This window comes from Bubalus bubalis, chromosome 16, assembly GCF_019923935.1.
Source record: "Bubalus bubalis isolate 160015118507 breed Murrah chromosome 16, NDDB_SH_1, whole genome shotgun sequence".
Taxonomy (NCBI): domain Eukaryota; kingdom Metazoa; phylum Chordata; class Mammalia; order Artiodactyla; family Bovidae; genus Bubalus; species Bubalus bubalis.
In genome coordinates this window covers 3,299,819-3,324,152 of record NC_059172.1, presented here as the reverse complement: position 1 = coordinate 3,324,152, position 24,334 = coordinate 3,299,819, and positions in this window count along the sequence as shown.

Here is a 24,334-nt window from a genome sequence, read left to right as displayed (position 1 = left end):
GTAGGTGAAGGACAGGGAGACCTAGTGTACTGCCGTCCATGGGGTCACAAAGAGTCGGGCACAACTGAGCGGCTGAACTGACTGACTAGACAGACTTTTGTTCGCAAAGTAATGTCTCTGCTTTTTAATATGCTGTCTAATGTGTTCAGTCATGTCCAATTCTTTTCCACCCTATGGACTGTAGCCCACTAGGCACCCCTTTCCCCTTCCCAATCTATTGGACTGTAGATTCTCCAGGCAAGAACGCTGGAGTGGGTTGTCATGTCCTTGCAGCACCTGCAGGCAACCAGACTGTGCTCTCAGAGGGGATTAAGAAGGGAGGAAACAGGATACTGGCCCCAGATAATTAGTATCTTATCTAGGAAAAACTTCAAGAAGCGGAGATTCTTGCCTGATCCCCTACTTGTCTGCTTTTGTGATTGGCAGTTATCTTTTCATGTATGACAATATGGAGTGGGTTTTCTTTTTTTTGAGGGGGGGGGCTCGGGTGTTTGTGTGTGTGTTTATTGTTTTTCTCCAGTAAAAACTCCTAGATATCCTGGCTCCTCCCTTAGCTCTTTGGAACAGTTCCTTGGAGCTATGTGAGAGGCTGTGTCCCAGGCCGTCTCTTCAGAAAGATCCCCGAATGAAACACAACTTGCCACTTTTCGTTTTTGTTGTGTTTTTTTTTTTCTTTTCAGTGGACAGCACCTTTTCAGAGACCACCACCTGGAGTGGTGCTCTGCATTTTCAATGCCCAGGACCCCTTTGATTACTTCCTGCCACACCCCCAGCCCAGGTTCTGAAAGAGTCAACCCACCAGACCTTGCTGATTAAGTATTCATTCACTGCTCCATTTTTTATTAATCAAAGATGTATATAATTGCCCGCCAGAGCTTGTGATCTGCAGGAGACAGCCAGCCAACCCAGCTGCCCAGCTCCCATTCCTGCCCAGAGCAAGTGAGCTGCTGGCTTCCGCAGGGACCGTTTCCTGTTCCCTGTGGAGAAAGCTGAATTGGAGGAGAGAGCTTCTTGCATATTCAAGGCACTCTACAAACCCCCACACCCAGCCTCCTGGGCTCCTCCTGGGGCTCAGGGACACAAGCTATTCCAAGCCCACCCTTCCTTTTAATGAGGAAAAATTAAAAGATCAGGAGGACAGTGCAAAGTCAGAACCAGGGAATATTTTCAGGTCGCTACCAAAACAGAAAGGATAAAGTATAACCAGCCAAGCACCCGAGCCAGCCCTTTGGCAGGCGGCACTGCTGATAACGAACCTGCCTGTTAATGCAAGAGACAAAAGAGACTCTGGCTCTATCCTTAGGTCAGGAAGACCTCCTGGAGCAGGACAGGGCAACCCACTGCAGTATACTTGTCTGGAGAATCCCATGGACAGAGGAGCCTGACGGGCTACAGCCCGTGGGGTCACCAAGAGTCGGACACGACAGAAGCAGCTTAGCACACCTGCAAGCCAGCCCTTTGGAGGCCCCACCTGTAAGATGGAGCGTAGCACCTTAAATTAAGGTCCTGATCATATCACGAAAGAAACAGAAGACAGGTTGATGAAGCTGTACAGCCAGGCAGTAGCCGGACTGTCCACCATAGTGCTGGGTTCTCCAGGGCCTGCAGAAGCAGCCTTGGGAGGGGACTTCAGAGGAACTTGCCTCGTCTTGTCACTCTTCACACTCCCAGGCTTCACACTGGCACATGGGACGTCGGTCACTTGCCTCAGTAACTCAGTGGACATGAATTTGAGCAAACCCCTGGAGACAGTGGGGGACAGGGAAACCCAGCGTGCTGCGGTCCGTGGGAGCTGCAAAGAGTCAGAAACGACTTTGCAACTGAACACCACCACCACAGTGGGACATTGAAGAAAACAAGTCTCTTCTAAAAAAAAAAAAAAAATTGATCGATTGGCGGAAAACAAAGGAAGAAAATATAGCAGCTCAGGATAACCAGGACCTAAGATGCAAGATTTTCCATTTGACAGCAAGATACAAAGACACTGGAATTAATTCAAGCCCTTTCTCCTGCTCTGGCTTACGTGTTGGTCTCCGGAGGACCTGAGGGATCAGCAAGTGTGGAAGCAGCAAGGGAGGGAACACAGTCAAAGCAGAGAGAGGGAGAGATTCTAGACTGTGAATCCAGGCCCGGAGCTGGGACCGGACAGGCCATCAGGGCTCTGTCTGCTTGTCCGGTACTCTGTCTGCTCTCAGTGTTCCCCCAACACCCACAGCTCTGTCTGCAGAAGGCATCCCTCTGGCCATGTGTCCATCTTGCTGACCCCGTTGGGATGCGATAATAGGATACTCTTTGACCCATTCCCGTTTTATGTGGATCGAGTTCCAGAAGCCAGAAGAGGCGGATGCTACTGAGATGATTCTCGAGCCTGACTCCGGTGAGGATCAGCCTGTAACATCACAGAGCGGGGTGCTTACAGTAAGATCCGATGGTGCGCCCGGAGGTCTTTCTTCCTTCCTTCCCTCCTTCCCTCTTCACTTCCTTCCCCTTCACTCTGCCTCTTTTTTTAATGGGTCGATTCGCTCCACAAACATCCGGGGTGGGGGGGGGCGCTCTAGACTTTGTGCCCGGTGCTGGGATTCAGAGACAAGAGACTCACCACCTTCCCTCCAGGAGCTCACGCTCTAGCTGGGGAGCCGGACCGAGGGGCCCAGGATTTCTGGACGGAGGGGACAGTCTTGCAGGCAGAGGCCAGCATGGAGCCTGGGCAGAGTTGGAGTGCTCAGGAACCAGCTAGAGCAAGGCAGTGGAACGCTTGAGGCTGGAGTGGCTGCCTAAGTACGGCCTTTGGATGCCAGCCCGCATCAATCAATCAGGCCCTATCGATTGTGCCCCTTAATATCTCTCCTCTGCATCCTCGGCTACTGTCCCCTTCAGACACTCATTGTCTCTCATCTGGACTTTTCCTCCTTCCAAACCGTCGCCCTTCTGCTGCAAGAGTCACGGTCGTGGTTCCCATTGGGTGACATTGCTTACCTGTTCAAGGACTTCCCTGGTGGCTCAGACAGTACAGCGTCTGCCTACAATGTGGGAGACCCGGGTTCAATCCCTGGGTTGGGAAGAAGCCCTGGAGAAGGAAATGGCAACCCACTCCAGTACTCTTGCCTGGAAAATCCCATGGACGGAGGAGCCTGGTGGGCTACAGTCCATGGGGTCACAAAGAGTCGGACACGACTGAGCGACTTCACTTTCACCTGTTCAAACTCCTCCCAGAGGAGAAGCACTGGGTCTCTTGCTTCCCACCCAAGTACTGGTGCTTGGGGGCAGGTTTCCTTCCCATTATGAGCGTGTCTGGATATGCAGGCTCCACCCGATGGATGTTATGACAAAGGGGTGGGGAGGCGGGTATGTTTATTTAGATCAAGGAAGAACGGTTTGCCAAACAAGGCGATAGGAATGAGTAGCACCAGGTCATCCTTGGGCACGAGCTGTGACTGGCCCTCAGCAGCGTCAGCTCCCAGTGCAGCCCCACATCTACACTGAGCTCCTCCTCCTCCGAATACTCTCGGCCAGGACCGACCCCCACCCCCACCCTAAAGGGCACCCTTGAGACAGTGTCCACATGCTCTCCCCTGCCCCTTACTCCCTTCCAGATATTTATGTGCAGGGACTTCCCGCGGGGTCCAGTGTTTGAGACTCCACCTTCCCCGTGCAGGGGGCGCAGGTTCAGTCCCTGGTCAGAGAACTAAGGTCCACACGCTCTGCTGCTGCTGCTAAGTCTCTTCAGTCGTGTCCGACTCTGTGCGACCCCATACACGGCAGCCCACCAGGCTCCCCCGTCCCTGGGATTCTCCAGGCAAAAACACTGGAGCGGGTTGCCATTTCCTTCTCCAATGCATGAAAAGTGAAAAGTGAAAGTGAAGTTGCTCACTCATGTCCAACTCTAGCGACCCCATGGACTGCATGCAGCCCACCAGGCTCCTCCATCCATGGGATTTTCCAGGCAAGAGTGCTGGAGTGGGGTGCCATTGCCTTCTCATAATCTGGGCTTGCTGCAAATCAAACTGATTCTCCTGGCTATGGTCGTGAATGAGGTTTGAAGGCCCTCCTTCAGAAGGCAAAATGTAAATGCACACATTTTCTGTTACATTTCAATCAGGGAGAAAAGTACTAATCATTTTGAGGCAATGAAAAAAAAAGACACTGTTATTGGGCCAATTACTGCTCTTACTGACCCCTCTGGGTTTCAGTGTCCTTTTCTATAAAGTTGAAATCAGGTTGCTGTATAGATTAAAGATGTAAGGAAATTGTCTAATTAGTACACTAGCTAATTAATACATAGCAGCTGTTGTTGTTAAGAAAACTTACTTAGTTACCAAAAAACAGGGAGGAAATCACAGAGTCATATTTGAGAAGGGTGGCAAAGTGCTCCTAACAGCCTAAAGGCTGAGCTCTGTTCCAAAACCTCCGCCCCCGAGATCTGAGCTCTAGCTGCTCCCAGCTGCACAGCCCTGTGACCGAGGGTGACCATTTCACAGCACCGACTGGACTGGTCCAAAACAGGGGCCGGGTGGACTGAACTCTGAGCTGCAGAAGGAAGTCTGTTGGGGAAGTCTGTTGAAAGGATGGAGAGGGGCCCAGTCTTACCGCTGGACCCTTGAGCAGGTCCCCTGGTGTGTTCAAAGCGGTCTGAGGGGGCTGGGCAGGCACCCCAGAGCCCTGCATGAAGGTGAGGCCCCCTGCCCCGCTGGGAAGACCTTTCTCTTTATCCTAGAGTGAATATGGAAGGGCCCCTCCCCCAAAGAGGCATGGGGGAGGGGTGCTCTGGTGGAGACTGGAGTCCACAGATGTTAAAACCAGCTCAGCCAGTGCCAGCGATAGAAATGGGTCACGGCCCCCACCACACTCAGCCTCCGGAGCCCCCCACCTCCGCCCACCCCTCTCCACTCAGCTCTCATTTGATGCTCATCAAGCCACCGGTTGTTGGTAACTCGATCTCCTGCACAGACTCTGCTGGAACAGAGGGCCCTGGGTGCCCTGTTGACTCCTGAATCTCCAGAGCTAAGGACCAGGCTGGGAGATGCAGTCAACAGCAAGGCCTCCCCACCCCTGAAGAAAGAATGACAAGCATCAGGAGGCTTCTTCACTGAGCACTGACTGTCCGTCAGGCATTCTTCTAAGTGCTCTGAGCTTTTTCTCTCTGAACCTCAGACAATCCTGTGGGGATCGGTGGTGTTATTAGCATCCATTATCTGGGCCAGCTGAGGCCAACAGGGGCCAAGCAAGTCCCCTGGGATCACCCTGCAGTGTGTGGCAGGGCTGGACCGTACACCCTACTGCTCAAGCACGACAGACGTTCTTATCCTGTATCCCACCCATCCCCTCGGACGGGGCTCCCACAAGTGCTGGACAGAGCATGCGCTGGAATGAGGTGGGTGGGTTTCACTTATTGGTAATAGGGGTGGGGCTGGGTACCCGCTTCGGAAGGTAGCCTTGATTAAAAGGACAGCAGAGTATTGCCTCTCCATTTACCCAGGGATCTGTGTCTCCCAGCCTCACTTACCCGGCAACTCGCACCCACCGTTGTGGATTCTGCTGAAAAGAGGAGATGAACCCAGGGGGAGAGACAGGATTCCCAAATGAAAACAGCAGGATTTTTCAGATGCCTAGCTCCGCCAGGAGAAAGAGGACAGGGAAGAGCTGGGGCCGATGAAAACACTTGAGTTTTGTGCAAAGGCAGAAGTGGGAACAAACGCAGAGTCAGTTCTTAGGTTGATAGCAAGTCCGGTAGGAGTCTCCCCAGGGAGGAGATAGGGCTCTGGGGTTCTCAAGAAGCAGAACAGGACAATGGCTTTTTTCTACAATGCTTTGTCTTAGTGGATCTTTAATTTAGTCAGTGTATCTTTATCAACGTATCTAACATGTTTCTTGCTCAAGGACATGTTTCTCCTTAACAGGAACCTTCTGACCAATCTCGAGATCTTAAAACTTGTATACTGTGGAAGTGGGTCCGGTAAGACCTTTCTATTGTAAATTCTAATCTTGTTAATTTGAGCTGTACGTTGGGGGAGAAGCTCTGATAAAAATACAGAAGGCCTTGCCTAGACTAGCGAGGGGGGCAGTATGCTCCCCACTTCTGATGTCTGTGCCAGAAGCTCTCTCTGTCCCTTATTCACTTTGATAAAACTCTGCTATACCAAAGCTCTTGAGTGATCCAGCCTGGTCCCTGGTCCCGAGGCTAAGTCTTCTTCTTCAGAGATCACGAATCGGACATCGTTCTCCGTCAGCTCTCAGAACCGGGTGGGGGTGAGGAAGTACCCGGGAGGGGGCGGTTTCTGCTGCCCAGGAGAGCACGGGGAGACCCTGGCGCCCCCCTAACCTGTTCTCCTCTGCCTCTCCTCTGGGCCCCACCAGAATCACGCTTGTGGGGAGATTAGGTAAGTCTGCCCAGGATCACGGGACACGGGACAGAGAAGCAGGAGGCCTGGGAACCAAGCTGGGAGCATCTTCTCATAGGGGAGAGCAGCACAGCCTGAGCTGAACCTGGCTCAGCCCCATCCCCGGTGATGCTGGGATTCTGTGCGGAGGCTGAACGGGCTGGGGATCTGTCAGGGGTGGGGGGGAGCAGGAAGAACCCCACCCCCACCCCCACCCATGCAGGAGGCCAGACAAGGCCTCAGGGGAGAGTCGCCCTGGGCCTTTCTGCTGGGAAGTTGAAACGGCCTGACAGTGACTCAGAAACCTCGGAAGTTCTCAAGGCCGATGGGTTCTTATAGATTATACAGACGGCTCTGTGAAACCGCAGGACAGGCTGTGACCATGCTCCCGGAAGGAGCTGTGTATGGCAAAGAGCTTTCTGCCCTCCGGGTCTTAAAGGAAACACTGACTCAACTCATCCCTTTGAAACAAAATTGCCTCTGGGGACAGGCAGGCCCTCACCTGCCTTCTCGTAGCATTCTGCTCAATGAAAGCATCATTTTGGATGTTAACAAAGAGACACTCCTGACAGCCATTCTGAGTGCCGCCTGTGGGCCCAGCACTGAGCTAAGAGCTATTCACGTGTGATATATAATCACTTTATCCTTACAGCTACCCCATAATGTGGCTACTGGTGTTATGCCCACTTTAAAGGTGAAGCACCTGAGACCTGGATAAAGGAACTTGACCGAGTCACACAGCCAGTATGGGAACAGAGACAGACTTGCAAGCCAACTCCAGAGCCTGTATTTCAACCTCTATGCATTATCCCTCTTCCTGTGCCAATGTCCTCCTCCTCCAGGAAGTCTTCCTTGAAGTTCCTTTCCACGCCCTCCCCTGCCCCCGGAAGCCCCCTCTCTGTCCTCTGCACTCCAAAGGGCACATATTCATGCCATTCTTTGGACATCTTTCTTATATTACCCTGTTGATGTCTCCCCTCCGGCCTCTCCCTGGGAACTTAATTGTTGTCGTGGGGTCGGGGTGGGGGTGGGGGAGAAAGGAGTGGGGAATGACCTAAACTAAACCAACTCACAAGAGACTGACTGTTAAACCTGAAATGCAATTTATTAATTTACACTGAGAAATGAAACCATCTAGGAGACAGGAATCCTGAGGTTGGCTGGTCAGCACAATCTCTTCAGGAAGGACAGACTTTTGGGAAAGGAAATCAATACTTTGTTCAATCCAAAGTCAGAATGAAGGGAATTGATGGGTTGACACTTAGGTGAAGGCTGACGCACTCCTCTAGAGCCTCCTACCTGCCAAGGGACGAGAATATCCAAGGCAGGGGGCCATAGAGGTGTCCTTTTCTCTGGACAGTGCTGGATTTTTCTGGCTTCTACGAAAATCCTACCTTTATGGCTGTATCATATATCATGATCATGGCTGGCTTTTTTGTTCGCTTGTTTGTTTATATTAAATTCTGCATATCTGATAGAACTGCACGGCAGTTCCCCGTTGAGACCCGCTGAAGAAGCATCGATATGTGCCGGGAGTGCCGTCCTTGGCAGAACCTTCACTTCCCTGTTGTCATCTCATCTCCACGTGGCCTTGTGTGGAGGGACAAAACACAAAGCCAGGCCGCCTGGGTGGATTCTGGTGTCGGCTTCCCCATCTCTAGGTTGGAAATAATAATAACACCCTCCTCATCATTTGTTGAGAGAGTTGAACGAGTTAATATATGTCCAGTGCTTCGAACAGTGTCTGGCATCCGGTAAGCACTCAATCCTTGTTAGCAATGATTAATAATTAATCCAATAGATGAAAAAATTGAAGCCCAGAGAAATAAAAAGTCAACCAATTCATACAGTCAGTAAGTGGTGAAGACAGAATTCCAGATCTAACTGGCTTCCTTCAGCTGCCAGTCTTTCCCCAAACCAGTTTCTTTTTTTTTTTTTTCTTTTATTTATTTATTTATTTTTACTTTACAATATTGTATTGGTTTTGTCATACATCAACATGAATCCACCATGGGTGTACACGTGTTCCCAATCCTGAACCCCCTTCCCACCTCCCTCCCCATACCATCCTTCTGGGTCATCCCAGTGCACCAGCCCCAAGCTTCCTGTATCCTGCATTGAACCTCCAAACCAATTTCTTATCCTTGATCCTTCATGAGAATCCCAAGGAAAGCCTGCTTTACAAATGCAGATACCCACCTACCAGGGTGGGGGAAGTTTGAAAGGGTGAAAAGATCACAGAAGGATGAGGCTGCTGTGCAAGTGGAAACAGGCACAGCCACTCTGAAAACTGTCCGGCAGTTTCTAATCGAGACAAACACTCACCCACACCGTCGGCCAGGTTTCATCAGGGAAGCAGGCGTCCTGTGTCTATGGATTTGTCCCGGGGATTTCGACTTACCCGGTGTGGCAGCTGGTTAAGCAGTTTTGCAAGACTGTAGTTTTTGCATCTCACGTCAGAGGTTGAATTCCATAGGTAAGAAAGTTGGCTACAGGAGGTGGATATAAAGTGGTGGAGATCAAAAGAGGCTGGACCTGGGGCTTCACTGGTGACTCAGAGTAAGGAATCCACCTACCAGTGCAGGAGATAAGGGTTCAATCCCTGATCCGGAAAGATCTCACATGCGGCAGGACGGCGAAGCTCGCATGCCATAGCTACTGAGCTTGGGCTCTGGGGCCTGGGAGCCGCAACTTCTGAGCCCTGTTGCTCTGGAGACTGTGCTCTGCAACAAGACAAGCTGCTTCAATGAGAAACCCGTGCGCAGCAAGTAGAGGGTAGCCTCTGACCACCTCGACTAGAGAAAAAGCTCTCATAGCAACAAAAGACCCAGCACAGTCAAACAGAGAAATAAAATTATCAAAAAAAAAAAAAAAACAAAACAGGCTGGAGCTCATAAGAGACTCACACAAGGACAGACTGAATCCCTGAAACTCATGTCTGTTTTTGCTGCCTCTGTCCCTGATGCTGTGGGCATTTTGCAGGAGCCAATGTCCTTCCCCACTGGAGGTAACCTTCAGCCAAGCCCTCAAGTCACAAAATCATCACGTCTATCCCTAGATATCTGCCCAACAGAAATGAGCGCAGCTCAGTTCAGTTCAGTCACTCAGTCGTGTCTGACTCTTTGTGACCTCATGGACTGCAACACACCAGGCCTCCCTGTCCATCACCAATTCCAGGAGCTTACTCAAACTCATGTCCATCGAGTCGGTGACGCCACCCAGCCAGCGCATATGTTCACAAAAGGCATGTACAAGAGTGCTTCTAGGAGTCTGCTTCAAAATAGCCTCGAAGTAGCTCAAATGCCCCCTGGGAAGAAGATGAATAAGCAGCAGCCCTATAGTCATACAGAGGAGCACTGCTTCTCAATACAGAGAGCAAACCGTGGGTGCACAGGACACAGATTCACTTCACAGACACAACGTGAGCAGAGAAACCAGACCCAAAAGGGTGCACGATGGGGGCTCCCTGGCGGCCCAGTGGCTAAGACTTTGCCTGCCAATGCAGGGGGTGGACTTGATCCCTGGGGGGCAGCTAAGATTCCACTTGCTTCAAGACCAAAAAGCCAAAACATAAAACAGAAGCAATGCTGTTCAGTTCAGTTCCGTCACTCAGTCGTGTCCGACTCCTTGTGACCCCAAGGACTGCAGCACGCCAGGCCTCCCTGTCCATCACCAACTCCTGGAGTTTACCCAAACCCATGTCCATTGAGTCCGTGATGCCATCTCATCCTCTGTTGTCCCCTTCTCCTCCTGCCCTCAATCTTTCACAGCATCAGGGTCTTTTCTAGTGAGTCAGTTCTTCATGTCAGGTGGCCAAAGTATTGGAGTTTCAGCTTCAGCATCAGTCCCTCCAATGAACACCCAGGACTCTTTTAGGATGGACTGGTTGGATCTCCTTGGGGTCCAACGGACTCTCAAGAGTCTTCTCCAACACCACAGTTCAAAAGCATCAATTCTTCGGCACTCAGCTTTCTTAATAGTCCAACTCTCATTATCCATACATGACCACTGGAAAAACCATAGCCTTGACTAGATGGATCTTTGTTGGCAAAGTATGAATTCAATAAAGGCTTTAAAAATGGTACACATTAAAAAAAAAAAAGCTTATAAAAGAGCTTATGATGTATAAGTCTATTTGTGTGACATTCAAGAACAGTCAAAATGAACTCATGGTGAGAAAGGTCAGAGTAGAGGTTGGCTTGGCCGCAGTGGAAGGCGGGCTTGGTGCTTGCAGCGGGGAGAGAGCACCTTGAGGTGCCTGAGGGCTCCGCGTCTGGGCCTGAGAGGTGTCACAGAGCTCTGTTCACAGGTAAAATGCTTCCGGGCTATACACTTAGATTTGTGCTCTTTATCCTATGCATGATAAACTGTCATTTAAAGCAAAATGCAGACTCTTGCCCCTCCCCCTCCCCCCAGATTTCTGACGCAGCTTAGCGACCACTCTGGGGAAATCTCTGCCCTGCACCTCATTTCTTCCTGAATCTGCTCCCCTTTCTGTAGAATCAGTCATCCTTGAATTCGTCCTAAACCCAACTTCTTCAAAGAGAGAGAATATCCAATTTTAATCCTACATCTCTGGGATTTGAAAAAAAGCACATTTGTGTTCAAAAAGACACCCCGAGAGTGGGACTTAATCAGACAAAGCTTCCTAGTAACGGCCTCGGAAGGTGTGTTAACAATCTCTGAAGTTGAATTGCACTTGGTTTTAAGATGCCAAGAAGCTTAATGGTTCCCCACTTTCAGGGACCTTTCCTTTGGGAACTGCTAGGAACCGGGGCCTCTCCGTGCTTGTTACACTTGCCCACGTCCCACACTCAGCTGCCCTCTTCCGGGGTGAGCAGACCCAGGATGGCTGCCTCTGTCTCTAGAAGCTGCATGCTTCAGGGACCCTCGGAGGTCTCACTCCCCGAGGGGAGGGACATCCTCCCTGGGGAAAGCTCTAGAAAACCCTCAGTCCTGGATGCATCCGCACAGTTCAAAATGAGCATCATCTGGGACTTCCTGCGGTCTAGTGGTTAAGACTCAGCACTTCCACTGGAAGGGAAGGGGGCGAGGGTTCGATCCCTGACTGCGGAACTAAGATCCCACGTACTGCATGGCATGGCCAAATAATAATAAATAATATGGTAAAATTCAAAAGTGAACACAGCCCTTCTTCCCGTCATTTAGAGCCTCCTCCTATGGAGATGCTCCAATAGGTGCTCAAGTCCCTGTCCAGTCCTCCCTGTACCCCCTCCCCAAGCCTGAGTTTCCATTCTTCAGAGCTTCCCGCCAGCAGAAAGGGAAGAGACAGAGCAGTCACTCGGATTTGCAAAGTTCACAATTCATCAGAGGCCTCCCCACCAACCCCCCACTCCCAAGCATCTGCCCCACCAGGGAGAAGAGACGCAGCAGCGTGTTTGCGGATGGGTTTAGACTTCCCTGAAGCTCAAACGATAAAGAATCTGCCTGCGATGCACGAGACCAGGGTTCAATCCCCCGGTCGGGCAGATCCCCTGGAGAAGGGCATGGCAAGCCACTCCAGTACTCTTGCCTGGAAAATCCCATGGACAGAGAAGCGTGGCATGCTACAGTCCATGAGGTTGCAAAGAGTCGGACACAACTGAGCAACTAACACTTTTACCTTTCAGGAAGAGACAGACAATGAACAATAAACTGAGTAAATAAACAATTTATGTAGCATGTTGGAATTGATAGCAAAAAAGAAAAGAGTACAGTATATTGTCCAGCAATGATGCGGCTCTGGGTTTGATCCCACCTGCAAGTCTGTCTTGATGCGTCCAAGATAATCACAGTGGTATCAGCCTCCTTGCCAGGGACTGATTCAGGAACCCCAACCCAAGTCAATCAGTGTATAATTCCTTTCAGGTGACAGCTGTCTTGAGGGGGTTTTGACCTAAAATATCCGGGAGAGAAGGGAAAGACTTTTATCCCGTGACTGGGTACAGCCTGCTTTCTCCTCCCAAAGGACAAGGAGACCCGGTTAAGCCAGTTTGGGCTGGGTTCTCTGTAAAGTACTCTGTTGGATGAGGGGCATCCTTCCCATTTGCACTGTGTTCTGGTTTGACCCTCTCACAACTCAACATAAACAGTTCCCCAAGGTTGTACATAAAGCAGTTTCCCCGCTGGCCTGTCCCCTCTCTGGGTACCGTGGTGAACCAAGGAGAAAGAGCAGATGAAACCAATGAGGGTCCTGGCATGCAGGAAAGGAAAACCAGACCCTTATGGTCCTTCCCTCCCCATGTTGTGACTATCAGTGGATTTCAGGTCCTCCTGAGCAGTATAACAGGTCTCCCCTCCTACTCCGTAGGAAGAAGGCATTTGCCTTGCTTTCCCCAACCCAGTACATGTGTCTCATCCAATCAGCAAATGACCACAAGACCCCTACCCCACTCCTTGTACCCTGGGTATAAAAGTGGATTAAGGACCCCTGTTCAATGTCAGTTCTCCTTTGAGCTGGCCTGCTGTTCTAACAGCATCTCCTGCTCTAATAAACTTTACTTCCCTCTCATTCTGTCTCATGTCTGGAAATCCTTTTCCAACTCACGCCCGGACCACGACAGGTACCACCCAGGACCAGCTGCTGTCCCCTCAAACCATCCTGTGAAGAATACACGATCCCCATCTAATGGACTCTGTTTTCACATTATCCCCGCCTTAGAATAAAGCCCTTAGACTTAGAGGAGCCACTGAAATGTGTCTTGACCAAAAATCCACCTCTGAAGCCTCCCAGCTGCTGGCCAGAGAAGAAACAGGCGAAGGTTGTGAACTGAAGAAATGACAGAGACAGGGTGCCTGGGCCCTGCCTGTGCTGTGAGAGCTACGTCCTGCAGCCTGGGTCCTGCCTGTGCCATGAGAGCTACGTCCTGCAGCCTGGGTCCTGCCTGTGCCGTGAGAGCTACGTCCTGCAGCCTGGGTCCTGCCTGTGCCGTGAGAGCTACGTCCTGCAGCCTGGAGAGCCACCGTTGCTCAGGTGGGTCTTGCCTCAGGCAGGAGATTCTTCTTTTTTTAATTATAAATTTTAAATTATTAAACAGGTAATACATGCACAGGGTTTTAAAACACAAGCAGCACAAAAGGTTACATAGTGACACCTAAGTCTCCCGGGGGATCCGGGGCAGGGCTGAGAGGTAGCTGAGGTGGGACCATCTCTAGAACTCTAATCCACAAGCCCCTCAAATTACCCTGAGACTCCACACAGTTTGCGGGCCAGACAAACCCTGCGGCCAGACCCTTCACTTCCGCTCAACCAGAGTCCTTCCAGTACCAAATTCTGGGCAGCCACCCCTACCTGTTTTGTTCCGTTCTTCCGGAGGGAGTCTGTGTGTGTATCAGTATATGTGTGTATAACTCTATATATTTCATCTCACAGGGTTTTGATACAAATGGTAACATACTATTATACTGTTCTGCACTTTGCTTTGCTAGTATCTTTGATATTGTTCCATATAAGAACATATGGGTATGTGTGTACATATATATATATATGTTTTGTTTTGTTTTGTTACTGTGCTGGGTCTTTACTGCTGCCTGCCGGCTCAGCAGATGTGGTGCAGAGGCTGAGTTGCCCCAAGACAAGTGGGATCTTCCAGGACCAGGAATCGAACCCAAGTCTTCTGCACTGACAGGCAGATTCTTAACCTCTGGGCCACCAGGGAAGTCCCCGAACATACTTGTTACTGTTTAGTTGCCAAGTCTTGTGCTAAGTAGCATCTGACTCTTTTGCAACCTCACGGACTGTAGCCTGCCAGACTCCTCTGTCCGTGGGATTTCCCAGGCAAGAATACTAGAACTTCTCTAGGGAACTCTTCCCAACGCAAGAAGCAAATCCTCACCTCTTGCCTTGGCAGGGAGATTCTTTACCACTGAGCCTCTGAGGAAGCCCCTAAGAACTCACAGACTTTGTTCATTCTTTTTGACGGATGTGCTAAAATTTATGTAAACAATTCCCTATTGACGATACTTAGGTTGTGTTTTCTACATCACACCCTACCACACACAATGCTACTTTGACTATTAAGCTACAGATAGCTCCGTGTCCATTTCACGAATAACTGCAGGATGATTTCCTAAGCCTGAATTGAATGAATTTTGGAGTCCATGAGCATTTTGCATTTAATAGCTGTTGTCAAATTCTCTTCCAAAGTGGCTGTGCTCATTAGGAACCCCATCCATAATGAATGCGCCCACTTTGGAGGGCAGAGAGGAGAGAGCTGTTGGCCTGTTTCTCGGATAACCCTCATCATTAATAAGACCCTGGATCCGAATGGTGAAAGGGACGTAGGGGTCAAACAGTATTTGACTCGGATCTGGGCTGTTGCTCATCCACTGTGTAACCTGAGCAAACGCCTTAAACCCAACGGGCTTTGGTTTCCTAACAAAACAGAAATTGAAACTTATATCCATTTTATGAGGTCATTATTAGGAGCCAACAGTAAAGTTTCAATTAGTCAAGATGAGTAAATTCTAGAGGTGTGCTGTGCAACACTGTGCCTAAGGATAGTAAGTTTGCATTGTTCCCTTAAAAAATCTGTTAAGAAGGTAGATCTCATGTTAAGTGTCCTTAACACAACACAATAAAAAGAACTCTGACTCAGAAAAGAGGAAAAAACAAAGGAGAAGAAGAGAGCTGATTAGATCATGTGTATAAAGTTTCTACTATAATGCCTGACACACAGTGGGAGTTTAATAAAGTGTTAGTCGCTCAGTCGTGTCCGACTCTTTGCAACCCCGTGGACTGTAGCCCACCAGGCTCCTGTGTCCATGGGATTCCCTAGACAAGAGTACTGGAGCAGGTTGCCATGACCTTCTCCAGGAGATTTCCCCACCCAGGGATCGAACCCCGGTCTCCTGCGTTGCAGGCAGACTCTTTACGGTCGGAGCCACCAGGGAAGCTGAAACCGGAATTAATTATTGTGATGGGCAGCCTTCTGGTCAGTGTCCTTTCTGTCAATGGCTCAGTGTGCATCTGGCTCAGGCACGCCCTGCACATGCCCTGAGGCTGAGAGCAGGAAGGGGATGCGGGGCATGGCTGGGAGGAGCTTGGGGAGCTTGGCAGAGCCCTAGGAGGGGCTCCAGCCTCAGAAATGGCCGTAGCGGAAACAGCAGGAGCTGTGGGGGAAGTAAGACTGGAACGGGAGACTGGGGCCAACTGTGGCAGAAGGTAGTTCATGTTTTTTTCCCCCAAGAGACGTTTACAAGATGACTCAGGTGATTTTTTTTTAATGCTATGAACACTTTTTTGTATTATTGCACATTGGAAAATACAACCAATGCATTGAACAGACGATTCCAGGGGCTCTTGTTTACGAGAATACCAGAGTAGGCATTCAAATGTTTAAAAGTTGAGTTGATTTACATTTTATATTTTGGCCGCTCAGCAGGGCATGTGGGACCTTCACTCCTCAGCCAGGGATTGAACCAGCACCCCCTGCACTGGGAACATGGCGTCTTAACCGCTGGACTGCCGGGAAAGTCCCCTAAATTTTAAAATTAAGTACATCACAGTACATGACGTATGAGCCACGTGTGTGTGTGCTAAGTCAATCCAGTTGTGTCTGACTTTGTGTGACCCCATGGGCTGTAGCCCACCAGGCTCCTCTGTCCATGGGATTCTCCAGCCAAGAATACTGGAGTGGGTTGCCGTGCCCTCCTCCAGGGGAGCTTCCCGACCCAGGGATGGAGCCTGCTGTTAAGGAGGACAGTTCTTTACCACTAGTGCCACCTGGGAAGCCCGTATGAGCCACAGTTATTCCCAAATCGTGATGGTGGGACACGAGTGACTGAAGTGCCTGAATACGTGACATACAAAGCCAATCAACGGCATTGAGCGCAAGCTGTGGAATCAGACAGCCCTGGCTGTAAAGTGGTGCAGGTGGCCGAACGTCACAGGATCTCAGGTCCCTAATCTGTAAAGCAAGAATAATACTAGCTTTTATTCACAGGGTTGTCGTGAAGCTCCAATGAAACCACATGGATGACTCACTCACTTCACTGCCTGGAATGTAGCAGACAACTAACAAATGTGATCACTATTTTTTAAATTATTTCATTATTAATTAAAATGTTTACATCCATTATTAATATTTAAGCAATCATTATAGTGAGTGAAGGCTAAAGAGCTCTGGCTTTATTCTATAAGCCATAAAAACGGTTTTGTTTTTATAGTGTTCATTCTGTTGTGAAAACATTTCAACAACATTAACAAAGAATGATTCTTAAACAAAAAGGAAAACCACTCATCATTTCCCCAACCTTAAATAATTTTCAATTTTGCATATTCTCCTCCAGACTTCGTCAACATGAATACTTACTATTCGTGGTTGCAATCACACCGTTCATGCAAATTGTGTACCCTGCTTTTTCTCAACAAACATGATGTTATGAACAGTTTCCATGCTTCTGCATATTCTTTATCATTTTTGTGGCAGCAGAATGTTGCATTGACTACATTAGGCATGGTTTTCTTAACCATCTCACTGCCTGGAGAAATACAGGCGAATAATGCCTATGACATACCTGGAGCTTTTTTCTTCTGTTGAATTGAGCTCTTAAAATCAATTCCCAGGGGTGAGATTAATGGGTCAAAAAGTAATAAGTTTTCAAGGCTCTTGTTACATTGTACTAGATTGTTTCCCAGAGTTTTGCACACTGCTTCCAGAGAGGGAGGAAGACAGACTTCATCCAACCCTGCCAGCACCGGGGGATGGGGGTTGTAAATTCTGCTAATTTAATAAGTATGAAATGCAATCTCCATACTGTTCTCATTTGCATCTCTTTGATCACTAACCAGCTGAACTATTTTCCAAGTATTTGTTTACTCTCTGCTTATCCTCTTGGGTGGAGTACTGGTCCACATCCTTCACCTGCTTATCTGTTGGAGGCTTTTCTTATCCATTTGAATGAGCATTTCAGAGTCGATAAATTTAATCATTTGCCAGCCAGACTTGGCCACTGGAGCCTTCTGAGCAGGAGGGTGCATGATCACACAACACCTTGGGAAAGATTCATTCTGAGATGAGCTGAGGAAAGTGGGCTGGGAGACTGAGAAAGCTGTCCGCATGTGGGCTGCAGGGGCTTGATCCCAGAGTAGGGGTCTGAACACCACCACAGGGCTGGGAACGGCACGAGGGTCTGTGTGCCACGTCCTGGAGGTCGTGGTTCCCTGCATCATCCCGCACGATGCCCTTCGTGCTCCCTCACAAATTCAGTGGCTTCGGCCCACAGAATTGCCGGGGAAAGGGGCTGTTTTTGCTGTGCAGGTAAGTAAAGTGTGTGGTCCACGGGGGAACACATGGTGAGGGGATGCCATGAACACCTCCCTCACCTGGGGTCCCCAAGGCCGGGGGGGAGCAGTTGGAGAATTAGGGCAACCAGGAAAGGGGAGTCTTCTGTCTATAGCACGGGTGCCCAGGCTGATGGAGTCGAAGGCAACTCAGCCAATAGCCACCCCCCAGGCCAGGCTTCCTAGTCCTTCCACAGCCACTCTCCAACCCCGAGTTCTCGCCTAAGGCGATGGCACCCCACTCCAGTACTCTTGCATGGAAAATCCCATGGACGGAGGAGCCTGGTAGGCTGCAGTCCATGAGGTTGCTAAGAGTCAGACACGACTGAGCGACTTCACTTTCACTTTTCACTTTCATGCATTGGAGAAGGAAATGGCAACCCACTCCAGTGTTCTTGCCTGGAGAATCCCAGGGACAGGGGAGCCTGGTGGGCTGCCGTCTATGGGGTTGCACAGGGTCGGACATGACTGAAGCGACTTAGCAGCAGCAGCAGCTGGGTATCAGCCCCACAGCACCGTGCACCACGAGGGTTTACTAGCATCCTCCTCACTAGTCGATGGTCCAGCAGGTCAGCCATATCTGCCAAGGGCCTCCTCCGGGCCAAGCTGTGCCAGGTGCATGGAACAGACAAAGTCAAAGACGACAGGGAGCTCACAGTCTCGCGAGGAAGGGAGGTGCTCTTCACCGGGAAAGGCACTCCAGCAGACACAATGGGACAACCTGCTTTTTCTTTAAATAATTTTGTTTATTTCTTGGCCATGCTGGGCTGTGCTGTTGCTTTTCGCTCGTTGCCGTGGGCAGGGGCATCTCATTGTGGTGGCTTCTCTTGCTGTGGAGAGCGGGCTATAGGGTGTGTGGGCTTCGTAGTTTCTGCACGTGCGCTCAGTAGCTACGGCTCCCGGACTCTGGAACCCAGGCTCAATGGTTGTAGTGCACGGGCTTAGCTGCTCTGAGGCCCATGGGATCTTCCCAGACCTGGGATCAAACCCGTGTCTTCTGCCTCGGCAGGCGGATTCTTTACCACTGAGCCAGCAGGGAGGCACAGGACTCAGCTTTCTAACCGAGAGAACCCCAGGGTGCCAACACTCTGATTGTTGCTCGGGACTGGCGTGGAGCGTCGTGAAGGAAAGAAAGACTCACACAGACCTGGGTTCAGAGCCTGGCTCCAGGCTTCTTTGTCATGACACCTCTGATGAAGCCACATGACCTCTTGGTCCAGCTGCCCTTCATCTTCGTAAACAGAGGCTCTGGTACCATAGACTGGCAGGGTCCACGCCAGGCAGCCCCTGCCCACGAGGTACCCCCAGCCTTCTACCACACCGGTATCACTCTGTCATGTTCTTCAAAAGAAGCTGACATTGGACGGCTAAGTTCAAGTTTAGAATGACTGACTTCTCGGAGCTCTCTACAGAAATACAGCCAACTCCTCTTCTTCCCAAACACAGCTTCATCCCAAGCCAGGGGCCTCACACAGATGTATCCTAACATTCCTCTTACATGTCCAAGCTCCACCCACAGCCCCTCCAAACAGCTGCCTCCTAGCCAATCTAGGGATACACAGGGGTATCTAGGAGTGCGAAGGTAGATGGGAGAAGCTGCCCACACAGGTCCTGGAAGTAGGCTCGGGTCATTTGATCAGGAGATCCCAGGGTTCTGGATACCCAAAGCATGGTTTCAAGGGGGAATCCAGGGAGTTCTCTTGTGGCTCCGCAGTCAGGATTCCAGGCTTTCTCTGTGATGGCCTGGGTTCAACCCCTGGTCAGTGAACTCAGACCCCGTAAGTCACATGGCACAGCTAAATAAATAACTAATAAAAAGTAAAAGGGGAACACAGACTCTCTGAGGACACAGCTGCTTAGTTTCTGGACCTTTCCCCCCATGGAAGGATGCTGGCTGGAGGAGGACCACAGCAAAACCCTCTAATGCACGAGACCCAGGGCAAGACCCCTCTGGCCCAGATCTAAAGGTAGTAGCACCTCTCCGAGTTTGTATCTCCACCTGTATAAAGCGGACATCAATAGATTCCCGGTGCATTGAGCTGCTCTGAATCTTAAATGAGGCAGTGCACATAAATTCATGACACGAAGCAAGTCGTTAGTAAAGGCCAGTTATCAGCACAAGTGATGTAGATGAACAGAGACCCTAGAAGCCAAGCAGGGGAGAAGGCGCACTCTGACACCCTTGCCCTTTAAACAAGTCTAGTCTAGGTGTTGTCTCTCCTGTTTGTTTTGTATATTTAGTGGCACTGGGTCTTCGCTGAGGGTGAGGACTTCCCCAGTTTCGGTGTGTGGACTCTAGCTCTAGCGTGCAGAGGCGCAGCAAAGTGGGGGATCTTGGTTCCCGGACTAGGGATGGAACCCACACCCCCTGCATTGAAAGGCAGATTCCTAACCTCTGGACCACCAGGGCAGTCTCCTTGTCTCCTGTTTCAGAAAGGATCCCTGTCCCCAGCACGCCAGGCAGAGGAGGACGCGGGACTCATTGGCAAGGGTTCTGGGTGCAAAGGGCAGGGGCAGCGGTTTCTCCCTCCCTCCAGAGTACGCGCTCACCAACCACTGATCACCGACAGGGTCGGGGCAGGCCTGGCAGCCAGTGGGAGTGCCTGGGGGAGTGGGGTCTGAGGGATCCCTAGAAATTCTAATCTTCCTCTGGGGCCCCCATCACACCCCCAGAGCTGGGAAAGATGGGGGCAGCACAGAATCTAGCTGAGAGGCTTCATTTTCAGTAGCTTCTGATTCCAGAGTCACAGAGATGGGGTGTCACCCAGTCATGGCTTTGCGAGACTTCTCAAGAGTTCTGAGTCCAAGATGCACCTTTTGAAAGAAGGAGCTGGAAGCCCAGGGACAATAGCAGTCTGTCCCACATCACACAGCCATTCAGAGGCAGGGTCCGAGCTAGAACCTAAGACTTCTAATGCAGACCGAGCAAACAGCCCTGGGCTGTGGCTAGGGCAGGTGGAGAGGCGGAGGTCAGACACGTGGGGTGGGACGTTCGAACTAAGAACTGACTCTCAGACCCGGCTCTGCCACTTGGGACCTCTGAGATTTCAGGTCATAACTTTACTGTCTGCCCCTGAAATGCAGCGTCTGTGTCTTCCAGTTGTTGTTAGGGTAAGCAAGAAGATTAATATGAATGTTTTTAGAATTTATTGAGCATAGGATCAGGCTCTCTGTTAGGTTCCTTCATGCTTGTCTCATTTAATCCTTAAACAACCCAAGGAGCTGGAGCTGCTGTTGTTTGCCTTGTTGCTGTTCAGGTGCTAAGTTGTGTCTGACTCTTGACGATCCCATGGATTGCAGCACGCCAGGTTTCCCCGATTTTTTTTTCCCCATTAATTTCTTAATTTCTTTTTTTTAATTTTTGGCTGTGCTGGGTATTTGCTGTTGCTCCTGAGCTTTCTCCAGTTGCAGCGAGTGGGGGTCTACCCTCCAGCTGCAGTGTGCAGGCTTCTGATGGTGGTGGCTTCTCTTATTGCAGAGCAGGGCCTCACAGGCTTAGTTGCCACGAGGCATGTGGCATCTCTCCTGACCAGGGATTCAACCTGTGAGGCAGGCAGATTCTTAACCACGGGACCACCAGAGAAGTTCCAGGAACTACAATTGCTTGCTGCCCTCCTCCACCCCCATTTTTCGGAGGAGGAAACGGAAGCTTAGGAGATGTTAACTGCTGGCCCAAGGTCATCTAGCTGTGACTGCAGCAGAGCCAGGACAGCACCTGGCAAAGCTCTGCTCTGGACCACTGAGCCACCCCACCTTGTTGCCAAATAGGTGGAGAAAAAGAACCGGGAAGGTTCTGCTGAACTCACCAGATGGAGTTGCCCAGAAGGAGGACGGGGCCCTGGGGGTCACACTGAGAGTAGGCGTGATGCTGAAAGGAGGGCGCTCGTTGATGAAGTCAAGGAGGGTTCCCTGGGTGGAGACCTGGGAGGTCACTTGGAAGAAGCAGCAGGACATGGACACAGACTAGATGGGTCTTAACTTCATCAACGAGCGCGTGTCCATGTCCTGCTGCTTCTTCCAAGTGACCTCCCAGGTCTCCACCCAGGGAACCCTCCTCGTGGGGCAGGGTGGAGGGGGTGGGGATCCATCCATCAGCCAATTTGCTTGAGCTCCTGGGTGTCCCTTGGGGCTGCAGATCCACCTAAGGCCACCAGAGGGCGGGCCAGCTCTGTGCCAAGTCCCGGGGACACAGCACCCTGCAGAGCCCTGCCAGGTGTCCAGACCAGCATAAGATGCCCCCTTTCACTTTGCCCTGAGGGCCATCAGCCTGGGCTTCCCCAATGGCTCAGTGAGCAAAGAATCCGCCTGCAAGGAGGGAGCCTCGGGTTCCATCCCAGGGTGGGGAAAACCCCCTGGAGGAGGAAAATGGCAACGCACTCCAGTATTCTTGCCTGAAAAATCCCATGGACAGAGGATCCTGGTGGGCCACTCATCCAAAAGGTCGCAAAGAGTTAGACACCACTGAGCAACTAAGCAAGAGTACCCACGTCAGCTTCCATCGCTTAGATCCTCAAACCTTGAACCACAGAAGTTCAGTCCGATCCCACAGGGTGTCTGATTCTACTGAGACAAAGACCTTAAGGCTCACCACCCAAACAGCTGCTGCCTCACCAACAGTAGGCGGAGCCTCATTTCACTAAGCCCTTTCTCATACTTGGACTTTCTGGAGACTTATTGGTTAGCTGAAGCATAACTGTGAGTGGTATAATCCCATCGTACAGATGAGGAAACTGAGGCCCCAGAAGAAGGAAGGCATTCTCTTTGGGTCACCTAGAGGACTCTGGTCCTCCGGAAGAGCTGTTTCCAATTTCCTGCCTGTCTGTAGGAGAGGCTGGGGGTTGGGAGGACGGCCTAAGGGATGGGAGGAACAAGAGGTGGGAAGCTCTCCTGGGAAGATGGTATTTCCTGTAAATTGAGACCCCACCGGCCACCCACGCGCCACTCATCCACCCGACCTGTTCATTGAGCACCTGCTGGGGATGCAAAGATGGATGAGGCAAATTTCCTGCCCTCAAAAAGCTGGAGGTTTAGTAGGGGAAAGTAGTGAGTCAGCAGATAATTATAGGCAACCGACGCCTGGGTAGTGGGGTACGTGAGCACAGGGAATGTTCACCGACTGGGACACACCCAAGTTCGAGGTGTCTCTTGGGGCTCCCAGGCCGGGATCATTGGCAGGGGCTCCCCCTTTCCTGTAAGTCACCCTGGGATGGGAGCTCCCCTCCCAGCTCCGGGACCCGCCAGTGTCGGGGGTCCTCCCGGGTACCCCCAAACACCCCCTCTCCAAGAGCGCCGGCCCAGGGACCGATGACAGCGCACACCTGAGTCAGCCCGCCGCCCACCCGCCCCTCTGCGTCTGTCTCCGCCTCGTGTGATATTTCGCTCCCGGGAGCCAGCCCCACCGCGCTCCGGAGGCAGCTCGGCAAACAAACCCAGCGACAGATTGTGCCGCGGCTCATTCCGGGGAAGGCCGCCAAATCCCACCCTGCTTCCCCCAACACTCCCTCCCCGCCGCCCCCTGCGGGCCCCCCTCCCGGGCGCGGGCGCTCCGCGGGGTGGGCCCGGGGAAGCGCAGGGACCCTGCTTTCTAGAGATGGGTGTGGGGGGGGCGGGGACAGGGACCCCGGGGCCGTCCCTCTGCACTCCCACCCCACCCGAAGTCTGAGTCGCGGGGAGAGGGCATTTAGGTGCTGGGAGCCGGGGAAGGGCAGACAATGGAGCCAACTGGGGGGCGCCAGAACGCCGAGGGGCAAGAGGGCTGGGAGCCCGCGACTGAAACCGGGTGGAAAGGGAGCTGACAGAGAGACACGAGACCCAGAGATGGAGAGACAGGGGGTCACGAGGACCAGAGGCGAGTGACAGACACACGGACAGAAAGGCGGACGCGGAAAGGGAGGGAGAGAGAAAGGAGACGAGGAAGGATGGGAGGGGACGGAGACTGGGACCGTGAAATGTAAGAGTCGGGGGAGAAAGGAGAGGAATCGGACGGGAACAAGGGACGCACGAGATTACAGACGGACCGAGAGTGAATGAAAAGATGAGATCAGCATTTATAGAGCGCCGACTGTATGCCAGGCGCCAAACTGTTGTTCTGGCCCGGGAGGGAGAGGAGGAGCCCGGCGGAGCGCCGAGGGCATCTGTCGCTTTGCTCGCGGGCGGTGCCGTCCGGGACGCCTGCGGGTCCTGCGCCGCCCGACCCGGTCGTATGCGCCGCGCTCACAGCCCCAGCCCGACCTGCGGCCCCGAAACGGCGACCCCGAGGGCCCCCCACCCGTCCCGCGCCGGGGCGCTCCCGAGCTCCGGGTGCCCTTCGCCCTGGAGCAGGTGAAGGCCGGGGTGAACCCCACCACCGCCTTTATGAAAAGACCCTTCGGTATCGGCCTCGCAGGGATCGCCCCGAACGAGGCCATGAGGGGCGCGAGGGGGTCCAGAAGAGGTTGGAATGCACCCCTCTTGAGAAGGAAGCCCGCGCGAGGGTTCCACCGCCCTGGCGGAGGAGACCCGCGCGCACCCAAACTTGCCCCCGCTTGCGAGGGCATCAAGGGGCGTACACACGCCAGGGCACACACACCCCGGCCACCCCGGCCACAAGCTCGCCTGCACCACACTCCCCCGGCCCCAGGTTCCCCATTGGCGCGGACCGGCGCGCGGGGGAACACCCGGCGGCTCATCGGTT